The 13,814-nt window shown below is 47.0% G+C and overlaps 10 non-coding genes across 10 annotated transcripts; all 10 read right to left on the bottom strand.

Moving 5' to 3' along the window:
- Positions 1 to 1,005: 1,005 nt before the first annotated feature.
- Positions 1,006 to 1,078, bottom strand: trnak-uuu (transfer RNA lysine (anticodon UUU)). The gene has a single exon. It is a non-coding gene; the product is annotated as a tRNA-Lys (tRNA).
- A 187-nt stretch (positions 1,079 to 1,265) lies between these two features.
- trnas-cga (transfer RNA serine (anticodon CGA)) lies at positions 1,266 to 1,347 on the bottom strand. Its single transcript has one exon. It is a non-coding gene; the product is annotated as a tRNA-Ser (tRNA).
- A 313-nt stretch (positions 1,348 to 1,660) lies between these two features.
- On the bottom strand, positions 1,661 to 1,742 carry trnas-aga (transfer RNA serine (anticodon AGA)). Its single transcript has one exon. It is a non-coding gene; the product is annotated as a tRNA-Ser (tRNA).
- Positions 1,743 to 2,751: 1,009 nt separating this feature from the next.
- Positions 2,752 to 2,833, bottom strand: trnas-cga (transfer RNA serine (anticodon CGA)). Its single transcript has one exon. It is a non-coding gene; the product is annotated as a tRNA-Ser (tRNA).
- A 352-nt stretch (positions 2,834 to 3,185) lies between these two features.
- On the bottom strand, positions 3,186 to 3,267 carry trnas-aga (transfer RNA serine (anticodon AGA)). The gene has a single exon. It is a non-coding gene; the product is annotated as a tRNA-Ser (tRNA).
- Positions 3,268 to 4,321: 1,054 nt separating this feature from the next.
- Positions 4,322 to 4,403, bottom strand: trnas-cga (transfer RNA serine (anticodon CGA)). Its single transcript has one exon. It is a non-coding gene; the product is annotated as a tRNA-Ser (tRNA).
- A 336-nt stretch (positions 4,404 to 4,739) lies between these two features.
- Positions 4,740 to 4,820, bottom strand: trnas-cga (transfer RNA serine (anticodon CGA)). Its single transcript has one exon. It is a non-coding gene; the product is annotated as a tRNA-Ser (tRNA).
- A 1,493-nt stretch (positions 4,821 to 6,313) lies between these two features.
- Positions 6,314 to 6,395, bottom strand: trnas-cga (transfer RNA serine (anticodon CGA)). Its single transcript has one exon. It is a non-coding gene; the product is annotated as a tRNA-Ser (tRNA).
- Positions 6,396 to 6,747: 352 nt separating this feature from the next.
- trnas-aga (transfer RNA serine (anticodon AGA)) lies at positions 6,748 to 6,829 on the bottom strand. Its single transcript has one exon. It is a non-coding gene; the product is annotated as a tRNA-Ser (tRNA).
- Positions 6,830 to 7,883: 1,054 nt separating this feature from the next.
- Positions 7,884 to 7,965, bottom strand: trnas-cga (transfer RNA serine (anticodon CGA)). The gene has a single exon. It is a non-coding gene; the product is annotated as a tRNA-Ser (tRNA).
- Positions 7,966 to 13,814: the final 5,849 nt, after the last annotated feature.

Here is a 13,814-nt window from a genome sequence, read left to right on the forward strand (position 1 = left end):
CCTGGAGCCCGGATACAAGAAGCACTAGCGCCGTGTTTGTCCATCGAAGAGGGACTGGACATTTCGCAAATCAGTGCGAGGACCGTGAAAAATGCATGGACGCTTGTCCTCATGGACATCAGCAAACAGCGTAGTCGGCAGGATTCGAACCAGCGCGGGGAGACCCCAATGGATTTCTAGTCCATCGCCTTAACCACTCGGCCACGCCTACAGAAGTAGACCAATTTCTGCTCAGTTTGTGTGCAACACTTCTGTCTGACCTATTTGCAACCAACCCAGCTCATTTAGCAAGCAGAGATTGCAAGCTAGCCCTGCAAATGGGAAGAACAGCGCTCCCACTGAGGAGAAATCAGGCTGCCATGTCTCATCCTATGTAATAGGGTTTTTCAGTACTGCCCCTGGGGACCGACAGCACTGCACAATTGGGAGGCCTGTCTTATTCTACTCACTTTCCTAAAGGGCTGACCGTCATAATCAGGTGTGCATTGGGGAGATGCACTGATCCCCGGGAGCAGGAAGGAACATCGCTCTAGAACAGAGTCAGCAGAAGAGATGGACCTTAGTGATAGCAAGCTGAGGCCTCCAAAAAGAAGACTGACCTTCGCCCAAACATGGACTTGAATTAAGCAGACCACCTTCTGCCCTGTTGTGTGTAACACTGATGCCTGACCTACTTGCAACCTAGCTAGCGGAGATTGTAAGCTAGTCCTTGAAGCGGGTAAAACAGCAGTCCCACTGAGGAGAAATCAGGCTGCCATGTGTCATCCTATGTAATGAGGTTTTTCAGTGCTGGGCCTGGGGACCGACAGCACTGCACAATTTGGAGGTCTGTCTTATTCTACTCACTCTGTGAGTGCGCTTTCCTAAAGAGCTGACCATCAGAATCAGGTGTGCCGAACAAGGGAGATCCCCTGGAGCAGGAAGGAACACCGCTCCAGTACAGAGTCACCAGAAGAGATGGACCATAGTGATTGCAAGTTGAGGCCACTAAAAGCGACAGACCTTCGCCCGAACAGGGACTTGAACCCTGGACCCTCAGATTAAAAGTCTGATGCTCTACCGACTGAGCTATCCGGGCTCTTGTGAAGCACTGGCTTCTCACCTTTTATATAACAGCAGTTTTACAACAAGCTGCCCAGAAGAGACGCAGGGGTCACGGGATGAAGGCTAGAAGCAGTTATGGCACAGAGAGCGAAGGAGGGCAAAGGACCATATAAGGCACAATTACCGTCACAGAAAGCTAAAGCAATACTGTGAAGCCCTCCCGTAGTCGGCAGGGTTCGAATCTGCGCGGGGTGACCCCAATCGATTTCGAGTCCATCGCCTTAACCTCTCGGCCATGACTACACCTAACGGTAGACTGCAAGCCCTCTTGTCTGGTGGTTCCCTGAACAGGCCAAGCTTCAGAAACAAAATCAAGCAGAAAGATGAGGTGGTAAAAAATGTTTAACCTTCCCGTATACTCAAAGGGTTGCCGTGACCCGGATTCGAACCGGGGTTGCTGCGTGCCACTGGCTCACCAAACACAACCCCTGGAGCCCGGATACAAGAAGCACTAGCGCCGTGTTTGTCCATCGAAGAGGGACTGGACATTTCGCAAATCAGTGCGAGGACCGTGAAAAATGCATGGACGCTTGTCCTCACGGACATCAGCAAACAGCGTAGTCGGCAGGATTCGAACCTGCACGGGGAGACCCCAATGGATTTCTAGTCCATCGCCTTAACCACTCGGCCACGACTACAGAAGTAGACCAATTTCTGCACAGTTTGTGTGCAACCAACCCAGCTCATTTAGCAAGCAGAGATTGCAAGCTAGCCCTGCAAATGGGAAGAACAGCGGTCCCACTGAGGAGAAATCAGGCTGCCATGTCTCATCCTATGTAATAGGGTTTTTCAGTACTGCCCCTGGGGACCAACAGCACTGCACAATTGGGAGGCCTGTCTTATTCTACTCACTTTCCTAAAGGGCTGACCGTCAGAATCAGGTGTGCATTGGGGAGATGCACTGATCCCCGGGAGCAGGAAGGAACATCGCTCTAGAACAGAGTCAGCAGAAGAGATGGACCTTAGTGATAGCAAGCTGAGGCCTCCAAAAAGAAGACTGATTTTCGCCCAAACATGGACTTGAATTAAGCAGACCACCTTCTGCCCTGTTGTGTGTAACACTGATGCCTGACCTACTTGCAACCTAGCTAGCGGAGATTGTAAGCTAGTCCTTGAAGCGGGTAAAACAGCAGTCCCACTGAGGAGAAATCAGGCTATGTAATGAGGTTTTTCAGTGCTGGGCCTGGGGACCGACAGCACTGCACAATTTGGAGGTCTGTCTTATTCTACTCACTCTGTGAGCGCGCTTTCCTAAAGAGCTGACCATCAGAATCAGGTGTGCCGAACAAGGGAGATCCCCTGGAGCAGGAAGGAACACCGCTCCAGTACAGAGTCACCAGAAGAGATGGACCATAGTGATTGCAAGTTGAGGCCACTAAAAGCGACAGACCTTCACCCGAACTTGAACCCTGGACCCTCAGATTAAAAGTCTGATGCTCTACCGACTGAGCTATCCGGGCTCTTGTGAAGCACTGGCTTCTCACCTTTTATATAACAGCAGTTTTACAACAAGCTGCCCAGAAGAGACGCAGGGGTCACGGGATGAAGGCTAGAAGCAGTTATGGCACAGAGAGCGAAGGAGGGCAAAGGACCATATAAGGCACAATTACCGTCACAGAAAGCTAAAGCAATACTGCGAAGCACTCCCGTAGTCGGCAGGGTTCGAACCTGCGCGGGGTGACCTCAATCGATTTCGAGTCCATCGCCTTAACCTCTCGGCCACGACTACACCTAACGGTAGACTGCAAGCCCCCTTGTCTGGTGGTTCCCTGAACAGGCCAAGCTTCAGGAACAAAATCAAGCAGAAAGATGAGGTGGTAAAAAATGTTTAACCTTCCCGTATACTCAAAGGGTTGCCGTGACCCGGATTCGAACCGGGGTTGCTGCGGCCACAACGCAGAGTACTAACCACTATACGATCCCGGCGTGCCACTGGCTCACCAAACACAACCCCTGGAGCCCGGATACAAGAAGCACTAGCGCCGTGTTTGTCCATCGAAGAGGGACTGGACATTTCGCAAATCAGTGCGAGGACCGTGAAAAATGCATGGACGCTTGTCCTCATGGACATCAGCAAACAGCGTAGTCGGCAGGATTCGAACCTGCGCGGGGAGACCCCAATGGATTTCTAGTCCATCGCCTTAACCACTCGGCCACGACTACAGAAGTAGACCAATTTCTGCTCAGTTTGTGTGCAACACTTCTGTCTGACCTATTTGCAACCAACCCAGCTCATTTAGCAAGCAGAGATTGCAAGCTAGCCCTGCAAATGGGAAGAACAGCGCTCCCACTGAGGAGAAATCAGGCTGCCATGTCTCATCCTATGTAATAGGGTTTTTCAGTACTGCCCCTGGGGACCGACAGCACTGCACAATTGGGAGGCCTGTCTTATTCTACTCACTTTCCTAAAGGGCTGACCGTCATAATCAGGTGTACATTGGGGAGATGCACTGATCCCCGGGAGCAGGAAGGAACATCGCTCTAGAACAGAGTCAGCAGAAGAGATGGACCTTAGTGATAGCAAGCTGAGGCCTCCAAAAAGAAGACTGAACTTCGCCCAAACATGGACTTGAATTAAGCAGACCACCTTCTGCCCTGTTGTGTGTAACACTGATGCCTGACCTACTTGCAACCTAGCTAGCGGAGATTGTAAGCTAGTCCTTGAAGTGGGTAAAACAGCAGTCCCACTGAGGAGAAATCAGGCTGCCATGTGTCATCCTATGTAATGAGGTTTTTCAGTGCTGGGCCTGGGGACCGACAGCACTGCACAATTTGGAGGTCTGTCTTATTCTACTCACTCTGTGAGTGCGCTTTCCTAAAGAGCTGACCATCAGAATCAGGTGTGCCGAACAAGGGAGATCCCCTGGAGCAGGAAGGAACACCGCTCCAGTACAGAGTCACCAGAAGAGATGGACCATAGTGATTGCAAGTTGAGGCCACTAAAAGCGACAGACCTTCACCCGAACAGGGACTTGAACCCTGGACCCTCAGATTAAAAGTCTGATGCTCTACCGACTGAGCTATCCGGGCTCTTGTGAATCACTGGCTTCTCACCTTTTATATAACAGCAGTTTTACAACAAGCTGCCCAGAAGAGACGCAGGGGTCACGGGATGAAGGCTAGAAGCAGTTATGGCACAGAGAGCGAAGGAGGGCAAAGGACCATATAAGGCACAATTACCGTCACAGAAAGCTAAAGCAATACTGTGAAGCCCTCCCGTAGTCGGCAGGGTTCGAATCTGCGCGGGGTGACCCCAATCGATTTCGAGTCCATCGCCTTAACCTCTCGGCCACGACTACACCTAACGGTAGACTGCAAGCCCTCTTGTCTGGTGGTTCCCTGAACAGGCCAAGCTTCAGAAACAAAATCAAGCAGAAAGATGAGGTGGTAAAAAATGTTTAAGCTTCCCGTATACTCAAAGGGTTGCCGTGACCCGGATTCGAACCGGGGTTGCTGCGGCCACAACGCAGAGTACTAACCACTATACGATCCCGGCGTGCCACTGGCTCACCAAACACAACCCCTGGAGCCCGGATACAAGAAGCACTAGCGCCGTGTTTGTCCATCGAAGAGGGACTGGACATTTCGCAAATCAGTGCGAGGACCGTGAAAAATGCATGGACATCAGCAAACAGCGTAGTCGGCAGGATTCGAACCTGCGCGGGGAGACCCCAATGGATTTCGAGTCCATCGCCTTAACTCTCGGGCACGACTACACCTAACGGTAGACTGCAAGCCCTCTTGTCTGGTGGTTCCCTGAACAGGCCAAGCTTCAGAAACAAAATCAAGCAGAAAGATGAGGTGGTAAAATATGTTTAACCTTCCCGTATACTCAAAGGGTTGCCGTGACCCGGATACGAAACGGGGTTGCTGCGGCCACAACGCAGAGTACTAACCACTATACGATCCCGGCGTGCCACTGGCTCACCAAACACAACCCCTGGAGCCCGGATACAAGAAGCACTAGCGCCGTGTTTGTCCATCGAAGAGGGACTGGACATTTCGCAAATCAGTGCGAGGACCGTGAAAAATGCATGGACGCTTGTCCTCATGGACATCAGCAAACAGCGTAGTCGGCAGGATTCGAACATGCGCGGGGAGACCCCAATGGATTTCTAGTCCATCGCCTTAACCACTCGGCCACGACTACAGAAGTAGACCAATTTCTGCTCAGTTTGTGTGCAACACTTCTGTCTGACCTATTTGCAACCAACCCAGCTCATTTAGCAAGCAGAGATTGCAAGCTAGCCCTGCAAATGGGAAGAACAGCGCTCCCACTGAGGAGAAATCAGGCTGCCATGTCTCATCCTATGTAATAGGGTTTTTCAGTACTGCCCCTGGGGACCGACAGCACTGCACAATTGGGAGGCCTGTCTTATTCTACTCACTTTCCTAAAGGGCTGACCGTCATAATCAGGTGTGCATTGGGGAGATGCACTGATCCCCGGGAGCAGGAAGGAACATCGCTCTAGAACAGAGTCAGCAGAAGAGATGGACCTTAGTGATAGCAAGCTGAGGCCTCCAAAAAGAAGACTGACCTTCGCCCAAACATGGACTTGAATTAAGCAGACCACCTTCTGCCCTGTTGTGTGTAACACTGATGCCTGATCTACTTGCAACCTAGCTAGCGGAGATTGTAAGCTAGTCCTTGAAGCGGGTAAAACAGCAGTCCCACTGAGGAGAAATCAGGCTGCCATGTGTCATCCTATGTAATGAGGTTTTTCAGTGCTGGGCCTGGGGACCAACAGCACTGCACAATTTGGAGGTCTGTCTTATTCTACTCACTCTGTGAGTGCGCTTTCCTAAAGAGCTGACCATCAGAATCAGGTGTGCCGAACAAGGGAGATCCCCGGGAGCAGGAAGGAACAGCGCTCCAGTCACCAGAAGAGTCACCAGAAGAGATGGACCATAGTGATTGCAAGTTGAGGCCACTAAAAGCGACAGACCTTTGCCCAAACAGGGACTTGAAGCCTGGACCCTCAGATTAAAAGTCTGATGCTCTACCGCCTGAGCTATCCGGGCTCTTGTAAAGCACTGGCTTCTCACCTTTTATATAACAGCAGTTTTACAACAAGCTGCCCAGAAGAGACGCAGGGGTCACCGGATGAAGGCTAGAAGCAGTTATGGCACAAAGAGCGAAGGAGGGCAAAGGACCATATAAGGCACAATTACCGTCACAGAAAGCTAAAGCAATACTGCGAAGCCCACCCGTAGTCGGCAGGGTTCAAACCTGCGTGGGGTAACCCCAATCGATTTCGAGTCCATCGCCTTAACCTCTCGGCCACGACTACACCTAACGGTAGACTGCAAGCCCCCTTGTCTGGTGGTTCCCTGAACAGGCCAAGCTTCAGGAACAAAATCAAGCAGAAAGATGAGGTGGTAAAAAATGTTTAACCTTCCCGTATACTCAAAGGCCTGCCGTGACCCGGATTCGAACCGGGGTTGCTGCGGCCACAATGCAGAGTACTAACCACTATACGATCCCGGCGTGCCACTGGCTCACCAAGCACAACCCCTGGAGCCCGGATACAAGAAGCACTAGCGCCGTGTTTGTCCATCGAAGAAGGACTGGACATTTCGCAAATCAGTGCGAGGACCGTGAAAAATGCATGGACGCTTGTCCTCATGGACATCAGCAAACAGCGTAGTCGGCAGGATTCGAACCTGCGCGGGGAGACCCCAATGGATTTCTAGTCCATCGCCTTAACCACTCGGCCACGACTACAGAAGTAGACCAATATCTGCACAGTTTGTGTGCAACACTTCTGTCTGACCTATTTGCAACCAACCCAGCTCATTTAGCAAGCAGAGATTGCAAGCTAGCCATGCAAATGGGAAGAACAGCGCTCCCACTGATGAGAAATCAGGCTGCCATGTCTCATCCTATGTAATAGGGTTTTTCAGTACTGCCCCTGGGGACCAACAGCACTGCACAATTGGGAGGCCTGTCTTATTCTACTCACTTTCCTAAAGGGCTGACCGTCAGAATCAGGTGTGCATTGGGGAGATGCACTGATCCCCGGGAGCAGGAAGGAACATCGCTCTAGAACAGAGTCAGCAGAAGAGATGGACCTTAGTGATAGCAAGCTGAGGCCTCCAAAAAGAAGACTGACCTTCGCCCAAACATGGACTTGAATTAAGCAGACCACCTTCTGCCCTGTTGTGTGTAACACTGATGCCTGACCTACTTGTAACCTAGCTAGCGGAGATTGTAAGCTAGTCCTTGAAGCGGGTAAAACAGCAGTCCCACTGAGGAGAAATCAGGCTGCCATGTGTCATCCTATGTAATGAGGTTTTTCAGTGCTGGGCCTGGGGACCGACAGCACTGCACAATTTGGAGGTCTGTCTTATTCTACTCGCTCTGTGAGTGCGCGTTCCTAAAGAGCTGACCATCAGAATCAGGTGTGGCGAACAAGGGAGATCCCCTGGGGCAGGAAGGAACACCGCTCCAGTACAGAGTCACCAGAAGAGATGGACCATAGTGATTGCAAGTTGAGGCCACTAAAAGCGACAGACCTTCACCCGAACAGGGACTTGAACCCTGGACCCTCAGATTAAAATTCTGATGCTCTACCGACTGAGCTATCCGGGCTCTTGTGAAGCACTGGCTTCTCACCTTTTATATAACAGCAGTTTTACAACAAGCTGCCCAGAAGAGACGCAGGGGTCACGGGATGAAGGCTAGAAGCAGTTATGGCACAGAGAGCGAAGGAGGGCAAAGGACCATATAAGGCACAATTACCGTCACAGAAAGCTAAAGCAATACTGCGAAGCGCTCCCGTAGTCGGCAGGGTTCGAACCTGCGCGGGGTGACCCCAATGGATTTCGAGTCCATCGCCTTAACCTCTCGGCCACGACTACACCTATCGGTAGACTGCAAGCCCCCTTGTCTGGTGGTTCCCTGAACAGGCCAAGCTTCAGAAACAAAATCAAGCAGAAAGATGAGGTGGTAAAAAATGTTTAACCTTCCCGTATACTCAAAGGGTTGCCGTGACCCGGATTCGAACAGGGGTTGCTGCGGCCACAACGCAGAGTACTAACCACTATACGATCCCGGCGTGCCACTGGCTCACCTAACGCAACCCCTGGAGCCCGGATACAAGAAGCACTAGCGCCGTGTTTGTCCATCGAAGAGGGACTGGACATTTCGCAAATCAGTGCGAGGACCGTGAAAAGAGCATTGACACTTATCCTCATGACCTTCAGCAAACCGGGTCGGAAGGATTCGAACTTGTGCGGGGAGACCCCAATGGCTTTGTAGTCCATCGCCTCAACCACTCGGCCACGACTACGGAAGTAAACAAACTTCTGCTCAGTTTGTGTGCAACACTTCTGTCTGACCTATTTGCAACCAACCCAGCAGAGTCAGCAAGCGGAGATTTCAAGCTAGCCCTGCAAGTGGGTAAAACAGTGGTCCCACTTAGGAGAAATCAGGCTTTCATGTCTCATCCGAAAAAAGGAGATGCACTGATCCCCGGGAGCAGGAAGGAACATCGCTCTAGAACAGAATCAGCAGAAGAGATGGACCGTAGTGATAGCAAGCTGAGGCCTCCAAAAAGAAGACTGACCTTTGCCCAAACAGGGACTTGAATTAAGCAGACCACCTTCTGGCCTGTTGTGTGTAACACTGCTGCCTGACCTACTTGCAACCTAGCAAGCGGAGGTTGTAAGCTAGCACTGGAAGCCGGTAAAACAGCAGTCCCACTGAGGAGAAATCAGGCTGTCATGTCTCATCCTATGTAATGGGGTTTTTCAGTGCTGGGCCTGGGGACCGACAGCACTGCACAATTGGGAGGTCTGTCTTATTCTACTCACTCTGTGAGCGCGCTTTCCTAACGAGCTGACCATCAGAATCAGGGGCATGTTCATGTTCAAAATGTTGCGCAACGTCTTGCTACGGTTTCCGGGTTGAATGTCATGTTTCCTGGAAACGGCGTGCACCGGTGTGCAATGGGGTTTGAGATGCGTTTTCTCTTGTTTGGTAGATGTGTCAGAACTGCAGTCCAATCAGCAACAACATGTATATAAAGCACGCAGTATTAAAGTGAACTCGCACAATGTCTTCAAGGAAAATAATGTACAAATGTATTCGTTGCAGCTCAGTATAAGCAACAACTGAGGATATTAGAAGGCATGTTTGTCGCAAGTTTTATTGTAAAAATATAACATATCAACATAATGATAGTTGTTTATTTTTAGCTTCATTGCAAGTGTAAGACATTTGTTATAGAAATAAACAATGGTAATTAAGTGCTTTTCCTAAAAATGAGGAAGAAAATACAGGGTATTAAAACCGTATGAACTACAAATAAAGTCAGTATGTGAGGCTAAATAGATGGCTCCGAAAAGTCTTCACAAAGAACACAAAGAATGGCCTTCTCAGCTGCCATAGCTGCAACTCTTGCGTCATCCGAACAGTGTGTTCAACGCATCACCGTTTCTGTTTAAAAAACGTTGTGCAACATTTTGTCAGGGCTGAACGCAGCCCAGGTGTGCCGAACAAGGGAGATCCCCTGGAGCAGGAATGAACATCGCTCCAGTACAGAGTAAGTAGAAGAGATGGCCTAGAAGCAGGGATGTAGTGGAGGCTAAACGCACGTAAACACCGTTTACGCACCTCCCAAAATTCGGAAAAAGCATTTACCCACCTCCAATGTGCGTTTATCCACCTCTGAATTGAGTATATCCACCTCTAAATAGCCTACAGTTCCTATGACATGTTAAATTAAGCTTATGTCTTTTAGTTTCATATTGTTCATTATTAGTTTCATAGGTTGTTTGTTGTTAAAGACGAAGTCTTTCATATTGCGCTGTAACTTGTCAGTGTTGACCAATTGCTTGCCGTGTTGCAAGTAGTAGTGGGAAGTTCAGATTCATTTTACTGACTCGGATCTTTGAGTCAAAATGAACTAATCTTTTTCTCTTCCCATCTCTATGGGACTGAGATGAAGAATAAAAGACTAGGACCACACCTGTTGATTCAGAACCCATATGTTGTGTAATCCGCATGTGCGGTCAACACAAAATGAAAACATCACTCTCTGAGACAACTCGATAGTCTTGAATCATATTAAAGATTCGTTCAAAATGAACGACATGCAACAGACCAGGCACGTGCACACATAAGCTGTGTCCAAATTCAGGGTCTGCATCCTCCTTAGGATCCTTCCTACCCGGTTGAAGGAGCATGGGTCCTCCGACGACCACAAAAACCGGAAGTCGGTGTTTGTGAATTTGGACAGCCTACCCTTCTTTCAGTTTTTAAAAAACATCGAAAATAATACTCCTCCCCCACTCCGCTACAGCTCGCTTAGTCCTGCCGAAAATAATTATGGGATAGGTAGGACGCGAAAGGATCCACCACACCCATCCTTCCAATTCGGGGAAAAGGAGGACGCATTTGTGGGCCGCATTTGAAGGATCCTACGAATTTGGACAGCCTTCGTCGCGGCGCTGTGACGTAACATCCTTCAAATGCGTCCTTCGAAGGATGTAGACCAGGCCCGTCGTCAAGGGGGGGCATCGGGGGGCAGTGCCCCCCCAAATGACTTTTTGTGCCCCCCTAAACGTAACGCACAGAACAATTAACCAAACTTGCATTACTGTGCATTCACACCGCTGGCGTCGAGAGCGTCAAAGTGGCCGGAAGTCATTCATTTTCAATGTAAACCAGCGTCGAGGAGCGGTGCGGCGCGACTTGGCCTTTGAGAGCGTCGAGCAGAGTTGAAATCAAGGCAACTTTATGGTAATGAGCTATGACGCGGTTGGGCAGCAACCAATCGGAACGTAGAAGTCAACCGCTTGAGAGGATTCCAGAGGACGCAGCTCCGATCACATTAGTTCCCAAGCAAAATAGAGGACAGGTTGATTATTGCTGTTTCGCGTTTGCAGTAATCTATGATGTGTCCCTGTTTGCGTACAGGGACATAAAAAAATAATTAAAAGTGATATGTGGACCATGGTGTCTCAGATCGTTCATTTTAAGTAAAGGATCTTAATATTTCGTCCACAACAACATTTAATGAGATTAATTTATAACGTTATCCTTCTTGTGGTTAATCTGCATAAGATCAACAAGTCTGTATGCTTTGCGGCCACTTTCAATACAAGTTAAGCATTCGGTCAACGTCAGAGCGCACACGAATCTTTCTGCAGTATCGTGAGCAGAGCGGCTAGAGCGATTTTAGATTTTTAGCATTTTTTGATATTGAATGTTATTCGTTTAGATTATTGCACTGATATCGTTGTTTCAGCAGAACTTGGCTCACAGAAACAGTAATCACTACAACGGTAACACTAGAAATGCATAACACATTACCTTCAGAAATGATTCAGACGATTCATTATTCAACGCATTATTACACAGAATATAATTTAAAATATAATTATATTCATAAATGACTGTTAAAACATCCCAAAACAGCACCCAAACCTTGCAAAGACCTACCTCATTAATCATTCAAATACAACAACCCATGGCAAGTCTCCAGCAGCAGACCTTTCAATATGTTCTTTTTGTGTTAGTAGTTTTATTAATTCAAATTACAATATGCAGTTTGAAAGTGTATGTATATGTATATATAAATCATGCAATTCATTTAGTTAAGTATTGTATTGTATACAGTATTGTATTGTTTATACGCAATTCCTTTGCGCAGCTGAGCTGTGCGTTGCATGCGATCTCAGAATAAATTTTTGGCGGTTTTGGAAATGTTAAGAGACAATAAACAGAGACGTTGAGATCAAACGGTGAAGTATTTTATTTGAATAATTGAACAAAACAAGACTATTGTGGTCTATTTTAGTTATAGCCTAATATGGGTTTATGTTATGGTCCGTCTCAGATCATTAAAAAAAGTGTGCCCCCCTATAAAAATTAAATGCCCCCCCCAATTGGTTTGTTCTGGCGACGGCCCTGATGTAGACCCTGAATTTGGACACAGCTATAGACATCAAAGGGGGCTTGAGCACCTGCCCTTTTTATTCCTGGAGAGAAAGTGCCCTTTTTTCTGGGGTGTTTTTTATTTTATTTTAAATAATATATATTCCGCAGCTTCCATGTCAAACAAATATATTTATTGAAGAATAGTTTATCTAAATATCAGGTCAGGAGTTCTGAAGCGCTCATTGAGAACCGTTTCTGTCAGACGCGTCTGATTCGTCGAGAACCGAGGAGCTGATGATACTGCGCATGTGTGATTCAGTGTGAAGCAGACTGACTCACAGCTCGTCTGAACCGAACTGATTCTTTTGGTGATTGATTCTGAACTGATTCTGTGCTTATGTTATAAGCGAGGGTAAACTGAAGGCTTGAATTAAGGGCAGTCATCGCTAATGGCATTACATCGAGTGCAAAAGAACCGGTGAACCGTTTTTTTTTCCAACTGTTTTATTTGATCGAATTGTCCGAAAGAACCGGTTCACTTGAGCGCCTGCTCCTTTGCCCCAAAAGTGCCCTTTTGTCAAAGAAAAATTTCCTCGAATTTTTTTTTGTAATAACATACCCTGTTGTGAATGCCTGCCAACGCCCAATCATAATATTATTACAATTTATTAATAATAATTTAGTCGTAAATAAAATGACCAATATGATGACCTTTCACCTGACCGGGAAAATTCCTCAGGCCGCACGAGCATTTTTAATTGTATTTTCAGAACCGTGGCAGCTGGTAAGTGGTGTTTCATTCTCAGCGAAGTGATTTTGATGTTTATTTACTTATTATTATTTTACAAGAACGATGTGATGTGACAACATGCAGATAAGTTGCTGTGTGTAGCCTGTTGTAGTTAACACTAGCGTGCTGTTTGAGGGAGAAAGGTTTCACAGGCATCGAGGGGTCTGGTCTTTTTTGTTATTTGACTAAACTTTTATTATATTACAGTACTTATTTATTTTTTAACACATTGAGTGCCTTAAAAATAATTATCACAACACTGGTAAGGCTAATTTAGATTTTCTCATTCTCTGAATTATCATTATAAAAATTCAGGAATTAATTATATAATTATATTTTAAATGTGACGCAAATATTTTTTTTTCTACAATAGCAACAGTGCTTTCAACAGCAAGACCACTTTAGCCTGTAAACTCAATAATATCTCTCTGGAAGTTAATGTAAAAATATCAATGTCAATAAAAAATGCATGATATACCTGACATCAAAGTGCAGTGTGAAGGATATGAATAACAAATGTAGCCTGTCATTTGTTTACATTGCAAAGGTGTTCAATTTTAGACAATAACAACTACAACAGTAATAATAATATTAATCACTATATTCCAGTGGATCAGTTTTTTTATGTTTTGTATCAATATTTAAGGTGGACTTATTGATTGGGTGCAAGAGTAGTAGTGATGGTTAAAATAATAGTTTAATGCTGAAACAGAGAAGAAAAAGCCATCAGGTTGGGACAATTTAAGACATTTCAGTTTCTAATCCCAGAGCTATTATTATTTTAAACTTAAAATTGTCTTCTCTATTGTTTCTTTGCTTCAAAGCATTTGCTGCTGTATCAATACATAATCATCCATATCGATATGTGAATCCGCAAGGAATGCATCACAATATATTGCTGTATTGATATTTTGAACAGCGCCATTTAAAACCTTGTTCCATGTGCCCCTTTTATACTTTGAGCACCTGCCCCTCCAAAGGTCTCTGCACGGCCCTGCAACAGACTGCATCAAGATTCAAATATGGATATCCAGT

Source organism: Carassius gibelio, chromosome A20 (genome assembly GCF_023724105.1).
Source record: "Carassius gibelio isolate Cgi1373 ecotype wild population from Czech Republic chromosome A20, carGib1.2-hapl.c, whole genome shotgun sequence".
In the NCBI taxonomy this organism is placed as follows: domain Eukaryota; kingdom Metazoa; phylum Chordata; class Actinopteri; order Cypriniformes; family Cyprinidae; genus Carassius; species Carassius gibelio.